Consider the following 19,701-nt stretch of genomic DNA (forward strand, 5'->3'; position numbering starts at 1 on the left):
TTACTCTGTCCTGATTTATCGCCCTCCCGGGAGAAACGGCTCGTTTTTTACCGAGTTCGGTGATTTTCTCTCCTCCATCATCCGTCTGGACAGAATACTCCTCTCAGGAGATTTCAATATCCATATAAATAAAAACTCAGATAACTTTGCGACGGACTTTCTCAACATCACAGACTCATTCCAGTTCACTCAACATGTCACTGGTCCCACTCATGTCAAAGGCAATACCCTGGACTTGGTCTTCACTTTTGGGTTGAATGTCTGTAATGTCCACACGGAGGATTTGCTGGTGACGGACCACAGGGGCGTGTTGTTTAGTGTGTCTTTTGACAATGACTTTTTGCCGTAAAAGCGGCTTAAAAGCTCTCGCATTGTGAACAGTGCAGCTGTAGCTGGCTTTACAGCTGCTTTCGATTCCAATGTTTTGTTGTCGCTAGATGATGACGTAGACAGCCTGGTTCACGTCTTCAACACACACTGTGCTGCCATCTTAGATGACGTAGCTCCTGTGGCGACTCGGCCGGTCCGCCCCGCAAACTCCGCCCCCTGGCTGAATGAGACCATCCGTGAGCTCAGACGCAAACGGCGCAGAGCTGAGAGGCAGTGGAAAGTCTCCAACCTGGAAGTCCACCGTCTCTATGTAAAAGACTTGACAACAGAATTCAATGCAACAGTGGAACGTGCCAGGGCTGCATTTTTTGCAAATCTCATCATCTCCAGCAGGCATAACCCAAGAGTATTATTTAACACCATTAACACAATTGTCACCCCCCCCTCCCATCTGTCCCAGTGATCTCAAATGAGGACTGTAACACTTTTCTGGCATTTTTTGTGGACAAGGTTGCTTCTGTAAGAGCAAACATCTCCTCATCAACTGTAACCATGATTGCCTGCCCCGCCCCGACCTCCCTCCCATCCCTCTGCAATTTCTCCCCAGTTTCCCTGTCAGAGCTGCTTAATCTAGCCAGCTCCATGAAGACCTCCACAAGCTCCTTGGACATTATCCCAACCTCCCTGCTCAAAGATGCCATCAGCTCCATTGCCCCAAGTCTAGTCACCATTATTAACAAATCTCTGTTCAGTGGTGTTGTTCCCTCCTATTTCAAGCAGGCAGCCGTACAGCCCCTACTGAAAAAACCCAACCTGGATCCATCCACACTACAAAATTACAGACCCATTTCCAATCTCCCATTTGTCTCCAAGCTGCTAGAAAAAGTGGTAGCCAATCAACTCTCCACCTATTAGTCCTTGGGCCAAGACCCAAAATTTCACATATCGGTATCACCTGGGTGGGCAAATTCTAGTTGTGATTTTTTTATTCCTATACATCCCTAGATTAAGTTTTGATATGATAGACCTTGCTGACTGGCAGCTTTATAGTATTTATCACCTCTTAAAGTAATAGACTGCTGCTGTTCAAAAACGAAAAATTGCATTCCCTGGAAATCATCTTTCTTTCATTATATCCTCTTCTTTGGGTGTGTTTGAACTATTGGCCAGCCATAGAGACTTGTAATAAACCCTTAAGTAGTCTTTCAAGTAATTTATCTAATACAGGTGTAAATATATAAGCTTAAATTAGCCGATTTTAGGTTCTAAATCATTGCAATGTAGTTGCTAATTAAGGATACTTTTTGACAAATTATATTTCTTCCCAATACCTTATTCAATAAGTGCAGAGGACAGACAGACAGACAGACAGACAGACAGACAGACAGATCGGGGGAAATTCAGCATTGACGGCACAGCATACAGACACAGGACATAAAAGCAGCATAACAAGACTACTTTATTATGAGATCAGATGAAAACAAAGTATAACAACATAACAGATGAGAACAGAAAAAATGTTACAATGTCAGTTAACATCATAGTGCCACTGAGTCACAGAGGGTCAATTATGATTGGCCCCTTACGATCATCATTTTTTAATCAACATCAGTATCTTCATCTACATCTGAGTCTGTCAGGTGTGCAGGGGGCTCTTCCTCACTGCATTGGTTGGCACAGGTTTGTAATTTGCACAGGTTTGTGCACTTCAGCCCATTGTTGAGACATGTGCACTCAGGTAGTTTGCATGACCTCACACACTTGCAAGATAGCAACTGCAAGACAGCATCTGGTGCTGGGGAACCACGCATCCACTGTATATCCAGCTGCCCTTCATCATTTGTGGTCCATCCATGGTGCTTGGGGCTTGGTACAGATGGCTGGGTTTGAAGAGACCGTCTCCAGATAGCAGCCTGATAGTTGGCACGAACTGAATGCATAAATAAGCAATCCTGACATGGTGGAAGCTGGCTGGACTCTACCTCCCCACGTCTGGTGCAGAAAAGTTGGTAGCGAAGAAGATTGACATCTGTAGTCTGCGTAGAGGGTACATACATGTGGCAAGTGATTTCCTCCAGCTTCTTGAAGAGCTCATCGGAGACAGTCCAAGCACGGCCCAGCTCAAGGAAGGCTTCCTGGTATGTCCTGTCTGATTTCAATCGTTTGAAGGTGCCCATTTTCCCACGTCCTGCAAATGCACTTACCGTGTCACAACCGGTGAATGCATGCATGCCAATCAAGGCACCAGCCACACTTTCACCGAGTGATTGACAAAGTTTAGTGATGTCCAGAAATCTTGTCCTGTTCTGTGTGCCACATTTTTGGTACACAGGGCATGGGATGTCCTTGCTGAAACCAAGAGACAGCACCAGAACATCTGTGTCATCAGCTATGATGATCGCTGCCTTGTAGCCAGACTCTGCTGCATGGAGAGCATGCAATAGCATGCGGGTGTCAGCTTCCTCCTGAGAAGATCTCAATTGTGTTACCTCCTCCCACTGGTCCTTAGTGATTTTGAAGCAGACTTCTTCACAAGTAACATACAGTGTCTCTTGACCTGTAGTTTATCTCTGTGCTCAGGCCGTTTCCATTCCTCCACCAAGAACTTGATGAGACTGGTTTTGTTGGCAGCGCTGCAGAGAAGTTTCCTCCACTGTTGGATATTGTGGCCAGAAACTATGTTTTTAAACTGGATCCCAATGTCTGCACCTCTGTTTGCCCTTTCTGAATGTTTGATTGACATGTCCTTGTAAACATCAAAGACAACATCAATCCGTTCACTATCGCCACCTTCATGCAAGACCTTGGCTAGGGTTGATTCTGCCAGCTGTGCAAATGTCTTGTCGTTCCCTTTCATTTTTTGCACCAGGCTCATTCCATCGATGATGGTTGTTGATGGTTTGGGGATTACTTCTGCTGGGGCAACACTCTTCTCCAACTCTCTGGCAAGAGCTGCTTTGTTCGTTTTACGAAGAGATCCATCCGCATTAGCTAGGGTCCATGGCACTGGTCCCAGGGGATGTGCTAACACATCTCTCATGTGTAGTTCTCGGCTCTGGGCCACCAAAATCATGTGGCCAAACAGATTCCTATCAGCCTTCAGAACTACATCCTTGGCTTGCCCTTTGTTGCGTGTTTTTTTCCCAATATCTGAGAATGTTTTCAGCTTCTTCTTTGTGATTGTGTCATAAAACTTTTTAATTGGTGGAGTTGTCTCAAGACGTTCATGTTTGAAAGCTTGATAGGCTTGCTCTCCTATCTTATGAGCATCAAGTAGGTCATTGACCACATGTGGTGGGGCAACAGTTGCTGTTGACAAGCTGACAAACTCACATTGGTCTGGACTAAATGGATTCAGCCAGCAGTTGTCCAGGATATCAACAATGGACTGAACACCAGCCTCATCTCTTCTGATCCTGGGCAGCTGTAAGTCTGGGTGATTAAATTGAGAATCTCCTTGACCTACCATCTCCCTCAGCTGCCTCAGGTAGGCACTGCGGTACTCTGAGGTTAAGTAGTACTTGTAGACAGCCGCGGTCTTGAGGCTGAAGCCTTTTGTTCCGCCAGATGTTTGTGTGTCCTTGTTGACAGTCTCCTCAATGGTCTGGTCAACAGGAATTCGTCCAAAAGGATTTCTGCTGCCAAGTTGGACGGAGAAGCCTCCTTGCAGGAAGTGGGCATGCACTTCCGGGTGATTTTCATTCAGCTTTGATTCCTGAAAGAACTGCTCCATCACCAAGTAATAGGCCACACTCACTTCATCAACAGCGATGATACTGCACTGGTGGAATTTCTCCCTCATACAAGTCTTTGGCTAAGTCTAGATTTGGGAGATGTTGTCTGCTTTCTGCTGCCCTCAGCAAGAACAGTGGATGATACCTGTTTCCGCAACAGGTTGCTGCTGCCTTCAACTTAAGTTGGATTCATTATTACGCAACGACGTAAGTCTCTTAAATAGACGAATGAATATTGTGTTTTTACATGTAATAGTGTAAAAATGAAATGATCAACTCATTTAATTAGACACAATTTTGTTTTATTTATAAAAAAGGAGCAGTGTGATGTCCAAAAAGAGTGTTATATGACTTTTAATGTGCTATTAGCTGTCTATGTTCTTTTTGGAATTAATGAAAATCCGCCTATAGAGGAAAATGACAAAATGTCAAAAAAATATAAAAAGCTGCTCCTGTGAAAAGTCTATCATATTTTAATTTACTTATATTGACCCTAAAAACAATTTAGTACAGGTAAGGTTTTGCCCACTCAAGTGATACCGATATCTGGACTGGCCCAAGGACTATATCTAGCAGCAAACAACATCGGTGACAAATTTCAATCTGGCTTTCGAAAAAATCACTCCACGGAAACAGCACTACTCAGAGTGACAAATGACATCATGATGTCCTCAGATGCAGGCAAATGCTCTGTGTTAGTCCTGCTAGACTTAAGCGCCGCATTTGACACTGTTGATCACCAGATACTCATTGACAGGCTTAGGGACTGGGTGGGCGTGACTGGCACCGCCCTAGCCTGGTTCACCTCTTACCTCAGCGACAGGTGGTTTTCAGTGGCTGTAGGCCCACACAGGTCAGACCCCACCCCCCTTCACTGTGGTGTACCCCAAGGCTCCGTTCTGGCCCCTCTCCTATTCGCCCTCTACCTGCTCCCCCTCAGTCATATCATCAGACAGTTTCCAGGCATCTCCCATCACTGCTATGCTGATGACATCCAGCTCCATCGATCATTCAACCCTAAAAACCTACAGAGCCTCAGCATCCTCAGTGATTGCCTGGCAGCTATTGAGGGCTGGTTGGCCAAAAACCTCCTACAGTTAAACACCACAAAAACAGAGGTCCTAATCATCGCATCTGACAGTGTTACAGCCAAGGTACAAGAACATCTGGGTCCCCTCAAAATCCACATCCATACCGACATCAGGAACCTCGGGGTGCAATTCGACCAATCCATGCACCTAGACAAACATGTAAAATCACTATCCAGAAACTGCTTTTTCCATCTGAGAAACATCTCCAAACTCCGCTCCATAGTATCTTACCCGGAATTAGAAATGGCAATTCACGCCTTCATCTCATCTAGACTGGACTATTGTAATTCATTATTCACATGCCTCAATCAGTCATCCATCGACCGCCTTCAACTCATTCAAAACGCAGCAGCCAGACTTCTCACCCGGTCAAAAAAGTCCTGTCACATCACTCCCATACTTGCCTCGTTGCACTGGTTACCAATATCCTTCAGAATTCAATTTAAGGTTTTACTGCTCACTTACAAAGCTTTCCATGGCCAAGCCCCCAGCTACATCTGTGACCTCATTCATCACCACACCCCCAGTCGTTCCCTCAGATCAGCAGACCAGGGCCTCCTGTCAGTCCCTCGGACCCGTCTGAAAACCAAGGGGGACCGGTCCTTTGGGGCAGTGGCCCCGAAGATGTGGAACGTGCTCCCACTGGAGATAAGATTTGCCCAGTCGGCAGGCTGTTTCAAGGGTCAACTGAAGACTTTTTTGTTTAAAAGGGCTTTTGGGTGTTAGATGCTGTAGGATGTGACTCACCTTTTATTTAACATTGTTTTTGCCTCGACCCCCTCGGGTCGATCAAGTGCCACCTGATGTTTTCCTATGTTGTTATCTGTGCTGTTACTATGTAATTTGCACAGTAATTTCTATATTTTATTGCCTATTGTTATGTACTGTATGATGGTTTTATCTATGTGAAGCACTCTGTGTATTCGTACTGAGAAGGGTGCTATACAAATAAAGTACTTACTTACTTACTTACTTACTCAGCTCCTCCCTCGTTCTCATTCTCAAATGAATCACGATCGTGCAATGGTGCAAACGGTCATCAATCAACACAACATTAACTAAGTTCCTTTTAGCTGAGGAGTGCTTCATGTTCGGAATCGGGATGTTGTTGCCCGTCTGGCTCTCGTGACTTCTCAGTCCTCGAGTCTTCACCGCTAAACACAGTCAGTGAACGAACGGCGACTCGCGAGTCAGCGACTAGTGGGTAGAGCTGGGAGTCGAGTCTCAGAGAACGAACGACGACGAACGAGAGCTGCGAATCAGTTCGGTTCGTTCGTTTTAAAGAGTCGTTCGTTCGAACTGTTTCGTTCGTGAACGAGCCACCACTAGACGTGATGCGGAAAGGAATAAAGAGTATTGTGATGTCTATGATTGCGATAGTCTGTTAAAGTACAGGATGAGTTTTGTTGTTTCAACGATTACTGCATATATATATATATATATATATATATATATATATATATATATATATATATATATATATACGATTACTGCATATATATATATATATATATATATACATGCAGTAATCGTTGAAACAACAAAACTCATCCTGTACTCATATATATATATATCAAAACTCATATATATATATATATGTATATATATAATCAGTTTTTTACTGTTTGTATAAGAACAAAGGTCTTGATGACCATTTACTGGTACACCTCAAATCAAAGGTTGGGATTCACTGATCTAGAACATCAGGAACCATGACCACCTATCAGCTAGAACCCATAGACTGTAAAATAATATGGGCTGATACCACAGCATTGTTAAATACTTGATCCTGATTGGTCAATAAAGTTGCCAAGGTATCCCATTGTTTTTCAATAACGGGACACCTCAACCGTCTTGTGACTCGGGGGAGGGCTGTCAACCCAGACCGACGCGTTCACTATCAAGAGACAACGAAGATCACCAGCGCAGAGAGCACACTGGTGGCTTTTAGTACGTCAGTCTGCAGACACATCGGCGAAGGCAACTGGCCCAAAGCGGAGTACTAAACACTGCTGTGTATTGTTGACTAATAACGCTAGACCAACGGAGGTTAGACCCGAGACTTCGACCACTTAGATAGTCGCTGTCGGGGGGGAAACATTGTCCGTCCAAAACCTGTTCCCATCAGTAGAGGCGGACCCAAAGGTAGACGGCGACAGGGGAATTTAAATAAATGCAAAGAGGTTTATTGTCGGGGCATGGGGGGGATGAGAACGACAGATCAGGAGGTGGAAAGGCGATGGCGGAGGACAGAGCTGAGCTGAGCAGGACAGCGGACGAGGGAGATGAGCAGGCAGGCAGGTGAACAGGCAGGTAAGAAAAGGTCACAGGAGAAACCAACCTGAGTGCACAGGTCAAGGAGCCGGTGCTACGGATGGAACCACAGTGGTTGAAACAATGATCTGGGGGTGAGTGAGTGAAGAACCAGGGTGGATGTACTGCAGAGCTGATGAGATGGAGGTGGATAGCGGGGGGGCTCGGAGCAGGTGAAGGGGAGTGATGGCATTCAGGGAGCCGGGAGAATGAGTGGATTGACACACACACCACACACACACACACACACAGCAAGAGAGCAAGACAGAGCGGGGAACACAGGAGACACAAGAGAGAGGGAGAACATGAGAGACACAAGGAATGACAGCGCCAACGTCCAGGCTCAGTGGACACAGCCTGGCCATAGAGCAAGGCCGTCACAGGCAGACCTGGCTACCCAGAGAAGCCAGGCTGGGTCCATTCTGTCCCCAGGAGAGGGAGACTGAAGACCACTTCCTACTGCAATGTATGAGACACAAGGCATCAACACTGATTGGCTGATAGGGTGATCCGGTCACCTGCTGTTGCAGGCGTCACCTTTGATTGGCTGATAGGGTGACCTGGTCCCCTGCTGATTGGGCGCTGATGCGACACACCTGTCCTCCTCTTATTGAAGCTAAACTGAAGGGGCGTTCACAGGGGAGCCGGCAGCCCTGCAGCCCTGAAGCCCCACAGTGAACCAGGACTGTTGAGGGGCTCAGGGGACCCGGTGGGTTGGTTTGTTTAGACTCCTCGTCCAGAGGATCCCCAACGTCCTCCCTGAGCAGCCCAGACCTGGGCCTTCATCTCACTGGACGCTCTGGATATAAACGCCTGCTGATGGTCATATTGTGAGTTATAGTTTGGCTAACATGATCTTCTATAGTTGTAGGTGAGAGAAAGTTTAGGAACCAGTCAGAATAGCCACAGACAATGAGTCTTGTTTTTTATACCATTGAGAATTTAATAGCAGTCTCGTCTCACTCGGTACAGGTAGTTCTTCCCACAACGTGTTTCACATTCTTACTTATTTTTAAATGGAGTATGTACACCGAGGGTGATTCCCTAAATCACGTGGTCGGTGGCTTGTCCAAAGCGTGTGACGTCATCACTCAGCCAGAGTTCAGCACCTTGGAGAGCGACAGCGGAAGACGTCTCCCACTCTGTCTGCTGCGGCTGTCCTCAACACACCCACCACCAAGCCACCATATACACGCTGCATTCATGATTTAACACCTTCATATTATTCAATGTAATTATAATAATACTGTGTGTGTGTGTGTGTGTGTGTGTGTGTGTGTGTGTGTGTGTGTGTGTGTGTGTGTGTGTGTGTGTGTGTGTGTGTGTGTGTGTGTGTGTGTGTAGATTTACTACATATTAGGGCTTACAATATACTATGTTAATATGTTATAGGCTACAGTGTGTGTCAGGAACTAGTCGACGGAGTGAATGGTGAATGTCCACCATTTGAAGGACTAGTGCTCCCCCTGACGGTAGAAGTAGGCATTACACAGCAGCCCAGCGATAACAATATCCAATATCACTGAAAATATGATAAAATAGAAACAACTGAAGGAATGAAGTCATTCCATCACAATTTCATCACAAGGAGCATCGTCTATACAAGTGTGACCCGGAGATGTTCAATAGACAAGACCCAGATTAAACTGGAACCAGAGACTGCTGTGGCAAAAATATAGAGACTCTATTCACAATGCATGACATAAAATACTTCAACTATGAAGTATGCCTTCAACTATGTGGCAGCAAGGGAGTTTCAGTAGAAGGCCTGAATGGAGGCCCAGTAAAGGAGGGATGAAGTCAATTGTACAGTAAGGACATAAATCAAATCAATGAAGAATGGACAAAGAAAATAAACAACATGAGGCTAGACTGTCATGGAGGTTAGTGTAGTTATGTACATATTAATAGAGCTAGTCACAACATATGTAGACAAATTAAAACCACCATTACACAGGGACCAATTCAAACCAACTCAACGCTGTTCTTCAGCACTCAAATGTACCTACTAACAGCAAGCTAAGGTGACTCAAAACCACACAATGAAGCACACAAGCAAGATGGATGTCCTGCCCCTCTGTCTCCCCTTGAATACAGCAGACAGACCCACAAGAAAGATAACAGAAAACGGCCCGTTCTAGTGATCAGTTAAAGGCACACTAACATCTAATAGGGCTGGGAAATACAGTGGTTGGCTGCTCTAGTCGTGTCCTTGTTTAAAACCTTGCTAGACTTGCTTCTTGGCTGTAATCACTCCAAGTGTGAGTCCCTCACCAAACATAAAGAGTCAACTCAAACAGCCAACCAGGGCCTCAGCTGCTCCCTCAGGTGAGTCTCAGGGCAGAGAGAGAGGCCCAGGTGAGCCTCCCGCCCCTTTTGATAGACTCCGCCCCTTGCCTGGGTCCTAGTGCTGGACTGCCTGTTACCTTCCCTTCCACACAAGCATGAGAGGACATTCGTCGGGACACACAGTCAACATTCCTTGTTGGTCGACATGTTTTTGCCTTTATTCAACTTAATCAAACAGGTCAAGTCAGGAGAATGGCTAACAGAAAGGGCCAGGATAAGATGAGCCAATAGAATCACTGTATACAGAGGAACGAGGACCACCGTTCAGCGCCTTGTTCCCCGTGACAGAAACAAAACATACAGAAACAAAACATACAGAAACAAAACATACAGAAACAAAACATACAGAAACAAAACAAAACCATGAACTAAACAAAGAAACTGTTCAGTTCCACATTCAGGGAGCTAGCTTGTGTATGTGTGCATTACATTACATTAATGTAATGTGTACAAAGTAGTGTACCTTTTCTCCTGAAAAGATCTTTTCCATTAAGAATGCACAGATTCATTTTTTTTTACATCTTATTGAAATCAGAAAAGTGTGCATGATTGCAAAAATATTAACTTATAGTAATGTAATGATTATTATGATAAAAAAACGTATCCTCCAAACATGTTATAACTGCAACCATTTGCAATTGTATAACAATAAACCAAAAATAAAAAAACGGGAAAACACACATTGAAGAATATAGTGGAATCGAATAATGTATAATGGACAATATTTAATAAAATAAGGGTTATTTTCTTAATGAATTTATCATTGTTAAATGACAGCGGTACAACATTAATGCAGGTCTCTCAGATCTCACATAGAGATTACCATTATTTAATTGACGGGGGGGGGGGGGGTATTATCAATAATAGATCCGCACATAGATGCGCAGACCTTGTGTGCTCGTGCCGCCCCCCCTGTTGTGTTTATATAGCAGTGACATACAGAGGAATCACAAGGAGAGGAAGGAGTGATTTAAGCAGGCTTGGAGGGAACAACAAGTCCTGGAGTCTTTACTGTGATAATGATGGTTACTCTGCCTGGTACAACGGTAGTAAAACATTCATACCTCTCCACCCCGCTGGCTCTCACAGAGTAGGAGTGTATCTGGACCGGCCTGCTGGCACTCTGTCCTTCTACAGAGTGTCCCCAGGTGGAGGAGGGTCCTCAGACACACTGACACACATCCACACCTTCAGGACCTCCTTCACCCAGGAGGACCTCCTCCCTGGGTTTGGGATTGGGTGGCCTGGTTCCTCAGTTTCTCTGTGTCTGTTTAAGTACACACACACACACACACACACACACACACACACACACACACACACACACACACACACACACACACTCACTCACTCACTCACTCACTCACTCACTCACTCACTCACTCACTCACTCACTCACTCACTCACTCACTCATGGGCTCTTTGCTCAGTGAGTGTCCTTGACTTCAACGCCATCTATTGGCTATCATCTGCTATAGCTATAGCATATCTTTTTTTTTTTTTTTTTTTTTTTTTTTTCAATTTTTTATTTTGATAAACCTCACATGGAACCTGATCTATATCAGACTTCAATATATTCATAATGCAAGCGGTCTCTGGGAAAGCTAATGATGTTCATGTTATGGAAGAATTGAACCTCAATATTGATTCCTTGAGTTCTGTTCGGAAAAACACACACAAAAAAGCAAACCAGGTTATGTTATTAATCATCAATCATCTGTTTATGATTTGTAATATCTGCCACTTCTGATGTTTTGGTCCTTCTGTTAATTGTGTACATATAAGTGAAAATATTTCTGATGTATTGCAAACAAAGCATGATTATTGCCAGTAGCAGTAGCAGTAGCAGATTGCATCCAACTGAAAAACACACTTAAAACGCGAAAAAGCCACATTAATCTTGATCGCACCAAGGTCGAACTTTGACAGCTCTAGCCTGCATTAAATCAGTTTAACCAATCGGGTATCTTTGTCATCCTCACCATGGTTACTGTGCAGTCCGTACTGTCCCATGTCTCTCCCCTTACCAGGAACACTTGATTTGAGTACCCTTAGCTGCAAGTCAGCTACCTGAGCTGGCTAGCGTTCAAGGGTTGATGTAGGAGCCATATTCATTTATTCATTTGTGTTCATGTTTTGTGCTCCTTACCACGAGGGGGCTGTACTGGGTGTGGCTGAGGTTACGTGCGGTCAGACCAAATAGGTTATTTAACCCAAGGAAACGGAGAACAGGTGTTGTTAATTGGGAAGCAAACAGTTTTTCGACTGTGCCTTTTGTGCCATTGGTGTGATCGTGTTCAGCAATTCGGTTTGTTATTTTTGTTATTGAAGTATATATTATGAGTTAACGTTATTGCCAGTGTATGGATTTATAAAGGAAAATAAACCTGTCGTATTTGTTAAACTTGACTAATTTTTGTTATTTACTAACCCCACTGGGGGGTAAATACTCTTTATGATTCTACCTGCCTCATCACTGAAAATAGCCTATAGACAAATAGCCTACCTTTAGAACCATCATAAAGGTGTCAGACGTAGTTAGCTGTGGTTCAAAGTCTGCTTCCTTTTTGATCTGTCTTCCACACTGAGGAGCCCAGAAGCCCGATATTTATTTTCAATACCTTAGTGACCATATTTAATGTTCTGTCTCTTTTCTAAAGGCTTACGCTGTGTTTTGGTGAACTGAATTTCTTTAATCGACGGATCCTTATTTCCTTTTGTTTTTACTTTTTAATATTTTCATACGACAAGGGGCAGCACACATTGTCATCCTGGAGAAGATTAGGTACAGTATTCTCTTTAGAATATTCTTATTGTCTTACTATGTAAAACTGAAATTACTAAATTAAACAGATTCCACAACATGTTAAAGGTATCCCTTTAACATGTTGTGGAATCCGTTTAATTTAGTAATAGTAATAGTATAGTAATAGTAATAGTAACATCGGGTCTCATTTCCAAGTGAGCCAGTGTGTTATTTATCATTGAAGACCATTTTCAACACTTTTCATTCAGTCCTTCTAGTTGCAGAAATCGAGTCGAGGGGAACTGCTAGCCTGCCAATAAAAACAGTTTTACCCACTCCAAAGTACACCCAATGCAAACCAATTATAATGCCCGACTATCGATGTAAATGTCTGTGTTGATAGAATAATATTAGAAATAAAACTATCCTTGTATCGCAATGATCACATTACATTTTGGGGGACTACTTTCTCAGCAGCGGCGGAATTTCACTTTGCTCCGGTGTAGCAACCAATTCACTACAGCAGGTAAAGCAAGATAAACAGAGAAGCACACTCCCGGTATGATCAGTCCGCCGCTGCCGTAGCTTGCTTCCAACTACAGGGATTACAAACAAAATGCAATGCGATGCAAAGGTAAGTTTATTAACTAACACTATTCTATCAACACAGACATTTACATCGATAGTCGGGCATTATAATTGGTTTTTACGCTTTTATGGTCGCGACCTGGTCGCTCATGTGATGTGCAATCTGGTTGCGGAGTGACATAATGAAAGATCTGATGGTGATGATGCTTAAGTCTAGCTGTGGTAAAGCACAAGTCTAGCTGCGGTAAAGCACAGTGGTGTGCGTTGTTGTTGTTGAAGATCATCTGTCTTGTTGTTGATGTAATGCAGTAGCGCATAGTGTGATGCACATATGGCTTTGTTGGCTGTATCGGCACCTAATATGATATTTGTGGGCATGTCTGTGGGGGGGGGGGGGGGGCGTTGGAGTTCGTTACTGAAGGCCCTGACTTAAACCCCACTGTACACAACTGTCGAGACTAATTATTTATTTAGCATCACAAGGAGGCGTGGCCAAGTCTCTTTCTCTCCCTCTAGGGCTCTAGCTGTGGTTTAAACCATAGAGTCCCCCTGTGAAAGTGGTACAGTCCAGCAACATGTTACTAGGAGGATTTATACAACTGTAAATCCCCAGTCGCTACGCATAAATATTTAACTTGTGATTTAAATATCAGGACATTTAAAGGACTTCTGTCACGTCCTTCTTTTCAATTTTTAGTAGCATGAAGACAAACAAATCACTTGAATATTGAACTCAATGTTCAAGTATATCTTACTACTATATAATAGCAGGCCTGTCAAAGTTAAGTTAAGTTATCCTTTATTGTCCTTTTTTGGGGGAAATTCTTTTCAGACAAGTTACTGCACACTTGGTGAAGTGAGCATGTGCCAAGCAGCCCGCAGCTCACACACACACAGCATGCACACACACACACACACTGCATGCACACTGTGATGGCTGGAGGAGTTCCTGCAGCAGCTCATCAGCCAGTTCATCAGGCTGATGAATGGCACCTGGTGGGGTGTGGCCTGGCCGGAGCAAAAGGCTCAGCACTGGAACATTCATGGGTCGCTCTAGACTCCGGCTGGGGGTGGAAGCCCTGCTCCACCTGTGGACTCTTTTGTTTCTTTGTTTTGTTGGTTTGTTTTGTCTTGGTTCGAGTTGTCTTTAAGTTCATTAATAAATTATTTTTGTTAAAATTGCAAAACTCAGTTGTCTCTCCACCTTTTGTCCAGTTCCTGGAACATGGAACGTGACAAAATGGGGGCTCGTCTAAAGCCAGTGTTTTGGGTAGGAATTGTTGGTCTGCTGATGCAGGTTGGTGGAGACGTATACTGAGTTGGTAAGTACAGAGTTTGGAGATAAAGTAAGTGTGGCAAATTTTTTCACTGGTGTTCCCCTCTGTTAGGCGTAGCAGCAGTCCCTAATAGAGGCTCTGCTGCAGTTTTTTTTGCCTTTACTGTTTTGGGTGGTATCCTGGGAGGGCCCTTGGCGAACTCAGCAATGCCACTGAAGACTAGGGTTGAGTGTAAGTAGGTTTTGGTTAGGCAGTTAGTAGGGGGGACCCAGTGGGGGCGCCACATTCTGTATTGTTTATCTAGACTGTTGGGTTGGGTTCAGGTATGGCTGCCAGGGTTGAAGATTTCATTAAATGTCCCTCTTATGAGTTACTAGAGCAATATACGAAGGAGCAGCTTCTCAAGGTGGCACAATCATTATTCGGTTGCTGTGGATGCCAGACGTACAAGGGAGACCATCATGAGTATAGTACAGGCAAATCTGCAGGAGGAAGGAGTCCTGATGGTCGATGATGGTAAGAGTGGTGTTACTACTTCTGTGCCGGGGTTAACCTTTGAACAGCAAAAGGAATTGTTTATGTTGAAATTTGAACATGAAAAGGAGTTAGAAATCTGCAGGAGACAGTGAGTCCTGGTTGTGATACCATCGTCTGTGTGACGAGGTTCAGTGGGTGACAGTGAGTCCTGGTTGTGATACCATCGTCTGTGTGACGAGGTTCAGTGGGTGACAGTGAGTCCTGGTTGTGATACCATCGTCTGTGTGACGAGGTTCAGTGGGTGACAGTGAGTCCTGGTTGTGATACCATCGTCTGTGTGACGAGGTTCAGTGGGTGACAGTGAGTCCTGGTTGTGATACCATCGTCTGTGTGACGAGGTTCAGTGGGTGACAGTGAGTCCTGGTTGTGATACCATCGTCTGTGTGACGAGGTTCAGTGGGTGACAGTGAGTCCTGGTTGTGATACCATCGTCTGTGTGACGAGGTTCAGTGGGTGACAGTGAGTCCTGGTTGTGATACCATCGTCTGTGTGACGAGGTTCAGTGGGTGACAGTGAGTCCTGGTTGTTGTGCTATGTACTTTTCTCTCTGCTTCTATCCAGGCCGGGCTCCCATCCGTATGTGCTCTTAAAGATGCTTCTTCTGGATCCACAGTTGCGGAGTCATGGGGTTTGGGGGTGTTGGTGAGGTAATGGGGAGGAGGGAGGGGTTCTGCATTGCATGTTATTTAATAAGGTGCTTACCTGGACTATGATCTGGCAGTCGAGTTGGGTTATAGATTTGCCTAGATGTAGGTAGAGTATATTGGATTGGAAGTTGTGTTTTTTTTTTCTCTGGTATGTGTCTTGCAGGGTCGGAGGTCAGAGGTGGTACCTCTGTCTTAGCCGGGGGGGTGTGATGGCTGGAGGAGTTCCTGCAGCAGCTCATCAGCCAGTTCATCAGGCTGATGAATGGCACCTGGTGGGGTGTGGCCTGGCCGGAGCAAAAGGCTCAGCACTGGAACATTCATGGGTCGCTCTAGACTCCGGCTGGGGGTGGAAGCCCTGCTCCACCTGTGGACTCTTTTGTTTCTTTGTTTCTTTGTTTTGTTGGTTTGTTTTGTCTTGGTTCGAGTTGTCTTTAAGTTCATTAATAAATTATTTTTGTTAAAATTGCAAAACTCAGTTGTCTCTCCACCTTTTGTCCAGTTCCTGGAACATGGAACGTGACAGGACATGCACACACGCACACACACACACACGCATGCACAGACACACACTGTACACACGAGTGATGCAATCTTAAAGAGGCAGCATCCCTATAACACAGAACAAAAACATGTCAATAAGTGAATTATGTCTATAGAGTCCACCACAAGACTACACTTTGTTGCTAAAATATAATATTACTCTCTTCCTTGAGCCTCCCGAAATGTCTTGCAATATTGATATCCCCCTTCCCCCCTGCCGACTGTTTTAGTTGTTTTATTTTTCTAATGTTTTGTGTGTAGGCTATGTGTGACTGACTCTGCCTGTCTGCCTGTCTTGGCCAGGTCACTTGAAGAGATGTTTAATCTCAATGACGTATTCTTCTGGTAAAAAACAACAACTTAAACTCTCACGTCAAGTAGCCAATGTACAATCCACAATCTTGCCTTCACACCCCCCCTTCTCCCTCTCCCCCTCCCCCACACAAGCCTGTGCTTTATTTCACTATAGTTAGGTAGGTTGCTGCCTTAGCTGTTGTTACACTTAGTAGTACTATGGTGCTTCTGTAAATTAACACCATTTTCAGCTGTTTGTTATTATTATTTTCAACTAACCAATAGTAGTTGCCAAGCATTTTTAAAATGTCAATGCACTTTGAGCCCCGAATAACAATAAAAGCTATTGAATAATTGATTTGATGAAAACTTATCACACACACACGCAGAGAGAGAGAGAGAGAGAGTGCGAGCGACAGCGAGAGAGAGAGAGAGTCCTCCTCGACCGACAGACAGGCCTAATGTCTGATGGCTATATGTCTTTATTTCTTATATTTGTAAAGTGGGAGGGCTCTCACAGAAACGTTCAGGAGGGGAGGGGGGAGGAGCTGCCGGCTGTTTGCGATGTGACTGATTCTTGAGCTCTCAGACGAGTGCTGACTTGAGCGCCTTTTTTAGATGGTGAACGTAAACGAAGGAAAGCCCTCTGATTGGACGGGCAAGACTGACAATGAGGCGGGCCTAGGCCCGTCCAGGCCCGCCGTGGCCACGCCTCTGCTCACCTAGCACCTTGTGAAATACTAAGTATGACTAAGTAGAGTGAAATGAGACTAGAACGTAGACAAATCTACCTGCTGTACGAGCAGCTGGAAGTCAATTCATACAATTTTCGTCGTTTCTGAAGATAAACTAATCTGCAAGCATAATATACTTCAGAGCAGCCAATAGTGACCGTCTGGTAAGGATAAATATCAAAATAATGTCAACGGAAACTGTGCAGTTCTTACCTCCCATTCACACGTAGATAAGGGTCCGCATTTCACATTTGGTTCAGCCACTTCAGTAGCAGGCGTGAGTGAGTGAGTGAGTGAGTGAGTGAGTGAGTGAGTGAGTGAGTGAGTGAGTGAGTGAGTGAGTGAGTGAGTGAGTGAGTGAGTGTGTGTGTGTGTGAGTGAGTGAGTGAGTGAGTGAGTGAGTGAGTGAGTGAGTGAGTGAGTGAGTGAGTGAGTGAGTGAGTGAGTGAGTGAGTGAGTGAGTGAGTGAGTGAGTGAGTGAGTGAGTGAGTGAGTGAGTGAGTGAGTGTGTGTGTGTGTGTGTGTGTGTGATGGAGGGAGTGCTGTGAGTCTACACAGTAACCTTTGATCCAGACAAGTGGAATACAGATCTCTCTCCAACTCAATTCAATTCATAAAAGCTTTATTGGCATGAGAAACAAACGATAACATTGCTAAAGCAGGTGAAAAATGACAAGGTCAAAATATTGACTCTTTTTCTCTTCTGAGGGGTGTTCCAAGAACGGAGGTTTAACAAACACAGAGTTAACGCTGAACTCTAGGTTGTCCGATCCTGTGCCGACTAACCCAGAGCTGTCGGTTCCACAGCACCGGTTATGAATTAGTTCAATCAACACGGGGTTGGTTAACACAGGGTTGTGCGCGTTCACGGCAAACCTATAAAGACGTGATGTATGGATCATGGAAATCCTGATCAAAATGGCGAAACGGGCCGCATATTTTACCGATCAAGGTACTAATTATTCTTTTTCCTCCCTCAGCAACTAAAGAATAAAAATGATGGAAGAAAAGTGTTTTATTTATTTATTTTTATTTAAATGATTTCTGCAAATGTGGTCTCGCATCCTTTGTCAGCCCTTACAAACATTTGCGAATGTGTTCCTCCTCGAGGAACGGGTAAAGTGGGGAGGCATCTCTTTGCGCAGAGTGGCTATATTGTGGAGGACGGCGCATGCAACAATTACATCGCATGCCCGTTCCGGACAAACTCCACGTAGGCATTGGAATCTGGACTTCAATATCCAGAATGTATTTTCAATCTTAACGCGGGTTCTGCTGTGTGCCAGGTTAAATGTTGTCTGTGGTCCAGGAGCGGGATTAGGGTACGGGGTGATGAGCGTCGGGAGGCATTGATACCCTCGATCTCCTAGGAGATCCCCATCGAATTGCCCTGCGATCAAATACAAACTTTGAGCTATCTTGCACAAGCACAACAATTATATGAGGTCTATGATATGTTCATAATGCAACGCACCCTGTTGAAATGTATTGCTCACATTGGATGTGTGCCATCAATGCACCCAATTACATTAGGAAATCCTGAAATATAACACCCAGATGAAAAGTCAACAAGGATAATTTCGGAGCCATTTGGGAACACTTAAAGTAGATAATGCTGACCTGCAAGTTGGTGAAACTCCATGAAGTTACGCAACAACCGCTTCAGCGCAAGACAGACGCACGGAGCGGCAGACGGTAGCTTTGCCTATGTGCTCAGCATCTCCTACACTGTACAAAAAGCTACCCGTCGCAAAAAAACGGAAAGCTATGCAGATTGTTTGTAGTGAACTGAGGGCAGATCCACGATTGGTAACATTTGCAATGTAGGGTTGGAGAAGGCTATTTAAATATATCAAAGAATCACGTGAAAAACTATATCTCTCCAGCAAAAAGTCATCCGGAAAGGACAATATGTCGAGCCATGGTCTAATTAATCTCGTTGTGAATTGCACAAATTATTTGCGCTCCGATATCAACAGGCGAACACGTAAAAGCTGCGATAAACGCAGGTTTAAATAGCCTAGTCTGAGCAAAACAGAGTTATCTTCCAAACTTAACCTGCGCAAAACCTGCTCCGACCAGGTTTGATTGAGAGCATATGTTTCCATAGCAACTTACATGCCGTGGTCATTTTGGAACGGAAAACCTAGGGTTGCCGCTAACCCTGGGTTAACTTAGCTGGGTAAGTGATAAAACCGGCTTTGTGGAACACCCCTCTGATATCATGAGAAGCTCATTCAGGGACAGCCTTGGCTCTTTGAACGTTGACTGTAGAGTAAAGGACCTCCTCCGACCGATCTGATTGGACATTGGAGCCAGCCAATCGGTGGATGTGGACGCTGGCATAGTGAAGGTCATCCTGCTGTTCTATTGGTACACTCTGTGCTGAAGGAGCCAAGCGATTGGTCCCAGCCAAGACGTACACAGGAACACAAAGAGACTGACAGGGAGAGAGGGAGAGACAGAAAGGTCCATTAGAAAACCCTTTTAAAAGGCTTCATGCCGGTTGGCCTTGACCCAG

The sequence above is a fragment of the Micromesistius poutassou genome, assembly GCF_964030765.1.
Source record: "Micromesistius poutassou genome assembly, chromosome: 24".
Lineage (NCBI taxonomy): Eukaryota > Metazoa > Chordata > Actinopteri > Gadiformes > Gadidae > Micromesistius > Micromesistius poutassou.